The sequence below is a fragment of the Lycorma delicatula genome, chromosome 1 (genome assembly GCF_047948215.1).
Source record: "Lycorma delicatula isolate Av1 chromosome 1, ASM4794821v1, whole genome shotgun sequence".
Taxonomy (NCBI): Eukaryota; Metazoa; Arthropoda; class Insecta; order Hemiptera; family Fulgoridae; genus Lycorma; species Lycorma delicatula.
Window position 1 is genome coordinate 207977960 of NC_134455.1, and position 11236 is coordinate 207989195.

Consider the following 11236-nt stretch of genomic DNA (forward strand, 5'->3'; position numbering starts at 1 on the left):
AGATATTTGTATATTGTTATTGATATAATGTACAATCTTCATTTTAAATGTGTGTGTCTGTGTGTGCAATCGATATACCAAATTCACCTTTTTCACGTGAGAAGTAACAACAGATAATTTGACGGAAGTTTAAGAAATTCTGTTGCTTGCTTATATATTAAAAAAAAACAAAAAAAACTAAAAGTTTTTAGAACTGACTAAATGAATGGAGGTTCGAACCACATCGGGACAGAACACATCTGAAAAAATATAGGTTCGCTTTGAAAATGAAAACCAGTAGTACGGTATGATCGTGACTGCATTAAATAGGTACGGCCCGTGAGAACAATGTGCATAAAATCGCGTACCGATGACTAAACTGCTGGAAAGAAGGTACACAACAAGGGAACGAAACAACATTAAGAATAAGAACAAACAAGTCTCGTCTCTCTCTCTCTCTCTCTTTTATGTATCTATTTACATATCGGTACATCTTCATTTCTTCAAGATTTTCTCTTTTTAATTCTACTTATGTTCATAACATTCTATACATTTCTTTGTAGTTCTTGAACCAAATACTCTTTCTGTTTGTACAAATATAACGATTTCTAAAAAATGCAGCTTTTTCTGTATATTATAATATCCCTACATTTCAAAGTCAGAGGTCAGGTAGATAATAGTATGATCTAGTTATGGTTTTAAACACTGGACACGAGTTTGTAAAGAATGAATATATAAAGGCTTGAAACCAGTGAAAAAGAAGTTTTGGAGTAAAGTTTAGACTAGTACAGCCAGTAGTCTAAACTACTGGCTGTTTTCCATTAGGGTCAATTAAAGAGATCTTTAAGGATATACCACGTGAGTAGTTTCCTCTTAAAAAACACGCACTTTAATAACAATTAGAAACTTAAAATAAGAACAGCTTCGGTATTTTTTATGTGGCAGATGGCTTGAATCTACGTTAAATGCCTAAAATATGGCAAACCAAGACTAAAAAAGAAACATTATTCAGTGTCGTAACGTGAATTACAAACTGAAGTACTTTTTTAATAGTATAGTAATATTTATTAGTGAACGAGAAGTTTAACTTTTTAATAAAATAATCCGCTTCTAGTGTGATGAAAAGTTTTTCAAAGCTTTTTCCTGGTAAAGAAAGATTATATTCCAAAATGAAGTCAATTCGATAATGTTTATATATATATATATATATATATATATATGCTTACTTTTTAACTTCTCGTAAAATTCAAAAAGAAGATAAGTAATTATTCATTTGCTGTGTTAATGATTGCTGTGTTAATTAATTCATTAATTTGTGTTTGCTCCTTGATTAAGTCATCATGTAATGTTGATGCTTTCCATCAATATTAACATTATTTATGTTAATTAGGCAGTTAGTGTTTGATTTTTAAAGTTTATCAAATAAAATAATTTTGGAATCCTACAAATTCGTATAGAAGATTGCAGTCCTCTGACTTCATATTTAAAATTTTTAAATTGTTCATTTCTTTATTCGGAGTGTTGAAGTCCCCTTCACTTCTCCAATCTCAGTATGAAAACGTAAGTTAATTTTCTTTTTTGTTAACATTAGGAAAGCCGATTCAATTTTAATCAACTCACAGACTGTGAAAAACATAGATCTACACACCTCCTTTGTGAACCTCTCGAGTAATAAGTAAATTTTAAATTGAAAAAAAAAAAAATTAATTAATTTTGTCAATGCTAATGATAATGAAATTCAGTTAATGAATTTCTAGGTTTAACAACAAATATAGAAATTTTAAGTATAAAGTTACTGGATTCTACAGTGAACGAAGTGGTTAAATTTCGCACGAAAATATTAAAACTTCATTTAGAACGAGGCAAAGCAATATTACTGCTGAAATCAGTTTGGCAATGGTAAAAATGACAGCCACCTAATTTCAGTTAAGAAATTTTAAATATGTTTAAAACCACTAATTAAACTTGATCTTTGATGCTAAAAATTAAAGGATTTACTAAAGAGCTACCGTGCAAGCTAACCACATTCTTTTTTATTGTCTTGTATTATTACTATTATTATTTTTATTATTGTTATTCCATAACTACTAGTATCTGGTTCACGATTAGTCTCTAATAATTATGAAACTTTCACAAATATTTAGGTAGTTTATCTTATGAACACTCGTCATTTCATTTCATTTTTATTTTATTTATTGTTTACAAGAACGTGCAAATGGTAATATATAATATTTTAACTATTTTTCTCGGTTTCAGTTGAAATGATCGATACATTTAATTTATGACATATACAAGAAGTATAAAAAGATTTTTTTACAAATCATTTTTCAAAAAAGTATTGCATATACTTTTAAACAGTGTTAACTGTTTGTATGAAGTAGCATTAATAGTCAACAAATTTTCTTCTTTTCATGCAGGCATATATATTGTGATAAATAGTTTTACTCAAAGAATAGAGAAGAAGAGTTTGATACCATGTTTATTAAAATTAGTACAGTATTTTTGGAATTCTTGATCAAAAATAGGGCACAACTGCTGAGTAAGTATAAAATTATGACTATGAATTCCAACAAAACAAAAAAGAATAATAAATCAATTTTTTTTTTTATTTAATTTTCTTGACGTTAATTATATCTTATATATAAAGCTGAAAGTTTGTTTGTTTGTTTGTTTTCGGATCACGCGAGAACCAGCCAACCGATTACTTACAAATTTTCAGAATACATTCCTGTTATCCCAGGACAGGTTTTAAGTCGTAGATCGAGACCCTAGCCTCCTTGGGGATGAAGTTCTGAATTAAATTGTTCATTAAATTAAAAAAAATAATCTTTTTATTTCGTTGTTATATTTCTGCCAGTCTCTATTACAACAGAAATAAGTTGTGAAGTTTTCCTCGTTACTACTATCTGTCTTATAATTTAGTTTCTTTTCCAGGTTCTATAAAGCCTGAATACTTTAATTCAGTATTATTCTCACAAAAATGAGGGCAACGAACACTGCAGGGGTCCAGGGAACGGAGCCCTCTGACTAAAGGGGAATGGCGTGCGAAGCGAGCTCTGCGGCCCTGGGTTAAACCCCATAACCCCTGGAGGCATCAGGATCCCTATGATCGGCTTTGGGAATCGCCTGGGTTAACCTGGACCCCGGGAGTCGACCTGGCCAAACGGTCGGGTGAGCAAAACAAGCCCCTACCGCTAGATATATAAAATAACAATTACTATTTCTTATATAATACTTACCAAAAAACACCTAAATTTCATTATTCAATGTTAATGATTGATTTAAGAAGTTTTAGAATATTTTTCCTAAATAAAATTATTTAATTTCCTGGGAAATCATGTAATAACTTCAAGAATAACAGTAATACACTAATAATTGCTTATTTAAGGTACACAAATGAAAATTCAGTAATATAATTTACTAAATTACCTAAGGATTAGCGTGAAATAAGTATTTATTCTTTAAAAGGAGAAGGAATTAATTAGCTATCGTTAGATTAGACATACGTAAAGTAGTTATAATAGAAAATCAACTTATTATCAATTACTGTACCAAAATTTTAATTTTACCACATATGGAATGGAATGGAATGCAAAGTTAGCGGGATTTTATAGATTCTCCCTTCGGATCGCAGAACCTGAACAGAGTCCCTTGCTGCTGGATGATTCAATCGGGCGTGTTTTTAAAAGGTTTATTTTAAGTGACGGGTCTAATTTTTCAAATTTTGTCTTATTTAATATTTAGTATTTTTAAGGACGGATTTAATTGCATTCCAATCCGTTGTTAAACCAGCGTTATCAAACCCATTTTATGGGCCGACCGCGGAAGGCTAGGCTTATGAAACCTGTCCTCCCGACGTAATTCCCCTTCAGACCGTCCACTGAAGTCCTTTCGGTGCTAACGCTTCATAGGCTAGCAGGAATACGCCACAACGGGGCACTAACTATATGGAGGAAGCAATGCGCCCCCTTTTCCGGAGGAGTCGCAATTGCTGATTTATGTTAATTTATATGTAAGTTTTAAAGGAAGGGTTGTGTAGAAGCATCTGCTTCTGTTGCTGGGCTCTTTTCCGGACTCCAGTCCGTGATGTTAGGAGGAGTAGAGGGTCTTCCTTCTTCTTCTCCCTCTTCTTCTTCCGATGACTTACCACATATAAATATGGTATTACATTTTATGAATATTAATAATTAATGTTTTATTTAGTATTATTTCAATTTTTTTTTTGATTAATTAGAATGAACAATTATATTAAATTAATGACAAGTCATAATTTTATAAGTTTTCTTTCTTTAGTGGTAAAGAATTTAAATTTTGATTCGGATTAATTCGTTCATTCCTCTACTCTGTAAAGGGAGTGTACATAAATCAGTCTTGAATAAAAATATATCTATTCTCCATTGTATAAAGTAAAGGGGGTGTATTTTAGCGAGATATATTTAATTTCTAGTAAAGGCGACAGGAAATCGCTTCATTTCCTAATTTCCCTGTTGTGGCGTGAAATTTTGGTAATTCTTGAGAAGGCCTGCATCATTTTTCTATTTTTGAAAGTAGAAGGGTTTCCTAGATACGAAAAAAACTACTCGTAGAAAAACGTGGAAAGATATAGATCAGAGTTATTAACTTTGATGATGCGAAAAAGTTGAAATTACATTCTACAATAAAGTGGTTACTTTAATTTTAAAATATACCATTCTTCAAACTTTGTATCTCGAAAAAATAGTACCCATTATCATCACTAGGAACTCTAGTGTAGCACTGACGTACTATTGTAAAAGAAATATATTTAAACAAAATTATAAATATTTTAAATTACGTTGTTTGTGTAAGCCGTGCATCAGAAAAACGTCGCGTGATGGAAAAAGCAACTGTGTTGTCAGCTTTTAACTTCCTTGTAAAGTAAAGGAAGTATTGTGATCGCGAAAACTTTCGGTTTTCAGATTTCAACGGAAATATCCATTTTGACCATCCCTGAATCCATTTTGACTAGTTTCGACGTGACGTCTGTTCGTACGTGCATATGTATTTCGCATAAATCAAAAACGATCAGCCGTAGAATGTTGAAATTTTGAATGTAGGACTATTGTAACATCTGATTGTGCACCTCCCTTTTTGATTGCAATCGACTGAACCAAAATTGTTCAAAAAAGCCCATAATCAAAAAAAATATATATTTGGACTTTTTCTTAACTGCAGTAATAAGCCCTCATTGAGAGCTTTTCAACGATCTATCATAAGTGGTACTTATTTTCATTGGTTCCAGAGTTATAGCCAAATAAAATTTTAATTAATGATATATTTGGTCTTACAAGCGGAAGGCACACCGGTTCGAATTTCTTTTTTTCATCTCTTTTCTTTTTTTTTCTTTTTTTAAATTTAAATATAATGTCTTACTAATTTATTAATCTCTGATTGTAAAAAAACATTTTACAATAAATAATAATTCAATAATAACAATAAAAAAATATATATACTAAAAAAATATTAGAAGTTATTAATGAAATACAATTTTATGTACTTTTCATTTAAAATATGTGTATATGTAATTTAATAGGCGTACAAGTAAATCATGTGGTGTCTACATCAGATTTGGTCAAACAACTGATAATTAGTTTTTGTTTTCATTTTGTTGTTGGTTATATCATAATAATTAAAAAAAAAAAATAATATTAGATAGATATAATACTTACATTTATTTAAAAAGTAATAAAGGGCATTTTACTCTATCCTAATATTTCAGGTAAGACTGTTAAATTAATAATAATTGTATAAATATTTCATGTTAATAAAAAAAAACTAATATTTTAGGAATTTTGTAACTTGTTCACTTTATTAAAGAACTGGAGGATCATATCTCAATTTCAAATGAAATAATTTTAAATAATGTGCAGAAAAAAATGTGTATATGTAATTTAATAGGCGTACAAGGAAGTCATGTGGTGTCCACTTCAGAATTTTTCGTCTTATTTATACTTCACAAATATAATAATTTGTTTAAGACATTTTTCTATCAATTTTTATTACCTTAAATAAACTGGATAAATTAAAAAATTTATATGTATTTTAATACATAATTGAAAAACAATATTTTCATCTTGTTTTTAAAATGAAGTGTAAATTATGTAAAAAGATAATTTGTGTTAATTGTAAATGTAAGTGTATGTTAATAGTACTTTCTTTTTATTCCCTTGTTCACAAAAGTTTTCATTAATTAACTTCGTAAAATTTGATTAAAATTTCAATTGCGTCTCAGTGTTGAAACAAAAAAAACTACATTGGGAAGAAATCGACGCAAAGTAATTTAATAAAATTAAAATTTAAAATATCAAATAACTGTGCATTCGAATTTGTAGGTAGTGAGCCTACTGAGTTATAAGGTGATAGGATATTTGCTATTGATTTCTTCAACGTCTGTTGAATAATGCTAAGCGAACTTGTTTCACTATCAATGTTATTTTATAAATCCAGTCATGCGAACAAGACCAATCAGTCTCCTACTTCGTCAATTTTCCTCCTACTTTGTCATAAAAACATTTAAATACACTGCTGCACTGCTTAAATAAATAATAATGTCTCTGTAATCGTATCGCGTGTAAAAGCTCAGTTTAAATTATTGAAGCTACGCAAATTAATTTTTTCAGACCCACGTTTGGGTGTAAACAATTTTAAGTAGTCTTTGAGGATAATCTACAATATATTCGTACTTAAGGGTAAAATCCTTTGTATCAAAAAAATAAGAGGAATACAATTCTTTAAAATTATAATAAATATGATTTTCTTACAATTCGAAAGTTTTGAACAAAACAGGTTTATTATTAACATTCTATTCAGTTTTTCAACTGCAATGTAGCGGGCAATTTTCTGAGAATAAAAATTATATATAAGAAATATGTATAAGATATTCAGATGGCGTATGTGCGTTTCATTAAAAAAGTTTCACACTTTTTACTTTCGTTTTAAAAGTTTTTTTATTATTATATTTTAATATTGCTCTGTTATTCTCACTTCTTTAGTATTTATTTTGAGGGAAGTTTGAAGCGGAATTTTAAATCATAGAGGAAACACATTTGAAAGATTTTAGTTTCTTTTTATACTAAATTTAAAAAAAATCATTAAAATGAAGGTTCATAAAATTCGTAACATTGTTGTTAATTTCATTCTTATTAAAAAAAGATTTAACTTGACCAAGTCGATGGACATCGTACGGTAAAAGGCATCCAGTATAGCAAATGGAGCTATTTCTTTTATGTTACTGAGTAATAATAATAATAATAATTGTCGGTGTGTATAACGGTAAGAGGTTTTATTTTATGTGTCTTCTGTAATATTATTTATACGAGATATAACAGTGTGGAAAAGTATGTCATCATGCAATTGTGTGTTATGTGTTTGTGTAAATGTGTATATATGCGTGCGCACATACGGGTGCATTTGTTTGTTGTACGATTTTAGTGTACTGTATAATAATGAATGACCGACAAAATAAAAACTTAGATTTTTTTAGAGTCGTTCATGACTTTCCAATTTCATATTACATCAAGGTTGTTCAGTATAATTACTTATGAAATACAAAATTATAGCTTTTAAATTACCTTATACAAATTTATACCTTGTAGTTTTTAGTTTACGGAGAAAAATTAAGTTTTATCGGTGCCTCAGTACAAAAATAGATTGTATATTAAGAAAATGATAAAGACAAGTATCAAGTACCCAAATTTAGATCCGGAATGCATTAGCCCGGATCCAGTGTGGAAAACTTCCTTAAATAACGTGCGGATGTTACTTGTAGGGAAAATTTCATTTCCAACTGGAAATCTTTTCACCTGCATTAAACTGTAGGCTCCGATTTAGATAAAATTCTGTTACTTGCATTTTCTTTATAGTATTTAAATTTATTATATTTGATTTAGTTTCAAGAAGAGAAAATCTTCCTTTATTTATTATTGTTATTATTATGGCTGTTGTTGTTATGCTGTAGTTCAAACAAATACCTTTCAGTACATGTTCAGTTACTGTGTTTCCGTACTCGTTAACTGGAGAAGAGGTGATGGTGTTTAGCGGCTTTTTGGAAGGACAGAATATTGTGTTATTTTGCGTTTTTATTATGGATAAATCAAGTAACTTTTTATTTTTACTTATAACCGTCTTCATAGTAAGTTTGGATTTATTTCTGTAAATTCCGATTTAAAATTAATCCATTATTGCGTAGTGAAGCAATTTTTCTGTCATACATTACTTTTTTATTAATTACTTATTTTCACCATTATTGAAATTCGTATATTTCATGTAATATCCGAAAAGTTCAAGGTTCGAATCATAGGTGATTTAGAATCTTTTTACGCATTGATATGCACCTTTCATTAAAATATACGACAAATTTAAGTGGGTGTCAGTCAGTAGTTATGTGCTTTATTATAATTTCTTTAAAATCATTTTTACATTTTAATACATTTTCTTTGAACTTATATATTTTTTTCTACTTCTTAATATTTAAGAATTTTCTTGAGGAAAAGGAAATATTTCCTCCGTTTTGGAAACATTTACTATATTCCCATAATTGTTTCTTTCATTAAATTTTTATAAGTTACATTAGTATACATTTTGTTAAATAATTGTAATTTTCAAACTATTATCAAAAAGAAAAAAGTACTTTCTTATCGATAATTGTGGAAGAAAGAGCTCACAAGAGTGTATTTGGGTTCGTGGGTGTATGGGCAGTTAAATATGGAGTGTTGGATACAAGGCTTAATGGCATTGGATGAGCTAACAATAAAAATATTTCTACATTGTAAAATACAATAATTTTTATTATTTTAAAATGTTAAATTTATTATTTTAATGTTAAATTTTTTATACTTAATTATCATAAAATACTTTTTTTCATAGCGTATAACGAAGAGACCTAATACGAGTATATAGATTTATCTCATCTCATTGAACATTAGCGGGTGATTTCCTTTTAATGAATATTTAAATGAATTATGTTATGTTATTTTCCAAACATTTAAAAAAATATCTTTATGATCAATTTAAAATATTAAGTAATTTTTGAATATTGTAACTATACTGATATGAGTTACTTCCTACACACAGTATGCTTTAATACAGTCTAACATGAAATAATAGTATATTATTTTGTTTGAATTAACTGTTTGCGTCCTTACTTATTTACTTAATTACTTATTTCCTTACTTATTTACTTAATTTCCGGAGGGCCTAGCTGGCCCTCCCTAGCTGGCCCGGAGGGATTGCTCTCGCGGGCGGCGTCTCGGAATGGGATTATTAGGTGTCCAAAATTGATTACCTCTTCTGTAAAAATATTTTATTTGAATGATGAAAATTAATATAGCGAAAGTTAAATTAGGAAATTAACTCTAGAAATTGATACTAACGAATCGAATCGGGATTTCCACTAGTGATCTGTACATTCCGGTGTCTACTTTTTGGTTATAGTTCATTATTTTATGAAGAAAAACAATTACATAAATAAAAAAAAAAAAAAATAATAAATATATTGTTAATATGTATTTCGCATATATATCGATGTATATGTGATATATAGATATACAATATAACAAGTATACACCTGACCACTACGAGACATGTACTAACGAATCGGGATTATCCGCTAGTGATCGGAACATTCCGGTGCTAAGCTAAAGGGGATGGACACACACACACAGCCACCCACCCAACACACACACACACACACACACACACACACACACACACACATACACACACACACATACACACACACACACACACACACACACACAGCGAGAGAGAGAGAGAGAGAGAGAATGAGAGAGAGAGAGACATACATACAAATACCCTTTAGTAGAGTAGGATTTGAGTATTTTATTTATTTAATCAGACCTTTTATATGACTAGATTAAAGGTGCTGGTATATTTAAGATCATACAAATTTTTCTTGTGCCTGTTTATTCAGAAGTCCAACCGCTGATTAAAAAAATTGACGATCATATAACTATGCGTGTAAAATTCGACGTAGCATAATTTCAGTGATATTGCTTCAGCCGGAACGTTAACAGTATGAAGTCACTGATTCTTAAATTAACCTTCTACAAAAAGATAACAGTTGTTAAATAAGAAAGTCTCCTTTTGTAACATAATGAGAAAAAAATTACTAAGTCGTTCATTTTATTTTTATTAATAATGAATCAATTTAATAATAACAATAATAAATAGTTCATTTTATTATTTTTTATTATTATTGCCATTATTCGTAAAATATCATAATGAATTTACAAAAATACCTGAATCCAGCGGTGTACTTTAGGTAAAAATTTATTATATCATTATGAATATCCTCTTGGATATTATTGAACATAAAACTATTAAAGTAGAAGAATGAAATCTATTAGACCTACAGTTTTAATTTTATATGCACAGAGAAATCGATATAGGTATTTAGGTGAAGTATAATGTGAATTAATTATAAAATTCAAAATTTTCTGTTATTAAATACTGTTTAAAGATCATACTCTTATTTACAAGCACTTCTGTAAATAACACGTTGTGTGGGTATGAGTACACACACACACACACCCACGATTGTTTAAAATAGTTTAATTAAACATATTTTCATAAAATAAAAAAGGATATATTTTACATTTAAATATTTCTGTATATATTTTACTGATTTTGTTTCTTTTACTGTATTTCCTAATATGTTTTGAAAATTAACCTTTTTCTTCTTCTGAAAAAAAAATTGAATAAAATTAATAGCTTTTATTTTAAGTTTTAATCATTTCCTGTCTTTCAACAGACCGTAGTTTTTTGTTAACAATCTTAAAAGTTACCGAATGTATAACGCAGAGAATACAACAAAAATGATACCTTCTTTAATTTTTATATCCCGTCTTATGTTCATGTTCTGCGTATGCACGTAATTCAATCTATATAATTTGAAGTAATGGTAGGCACCAAAACCTCAAAATTTCGGAACTTCATCATTACTTTTTATTTTAAATATCAGTTACATTCGTAACTAAATTAAAAATCTTATTTGAATCCGCTGTTTCATTATAAAGTTGAATTAAAAGAATCCTGTTTTATAAAATTTGTGGTAATTTAAGGTAATATTCCAACCTCTAAAACGAAAAGAGTAATGGTTGTTTATCAATAAAATTATCCGTAGACTATTGATTGTAAATTTTAGGTGTGAATTACCTGTCAATAACTAAACGATGCTGTAAAATATGAAATCGTAAAAGGTCTTTTTTATTAAATAAAA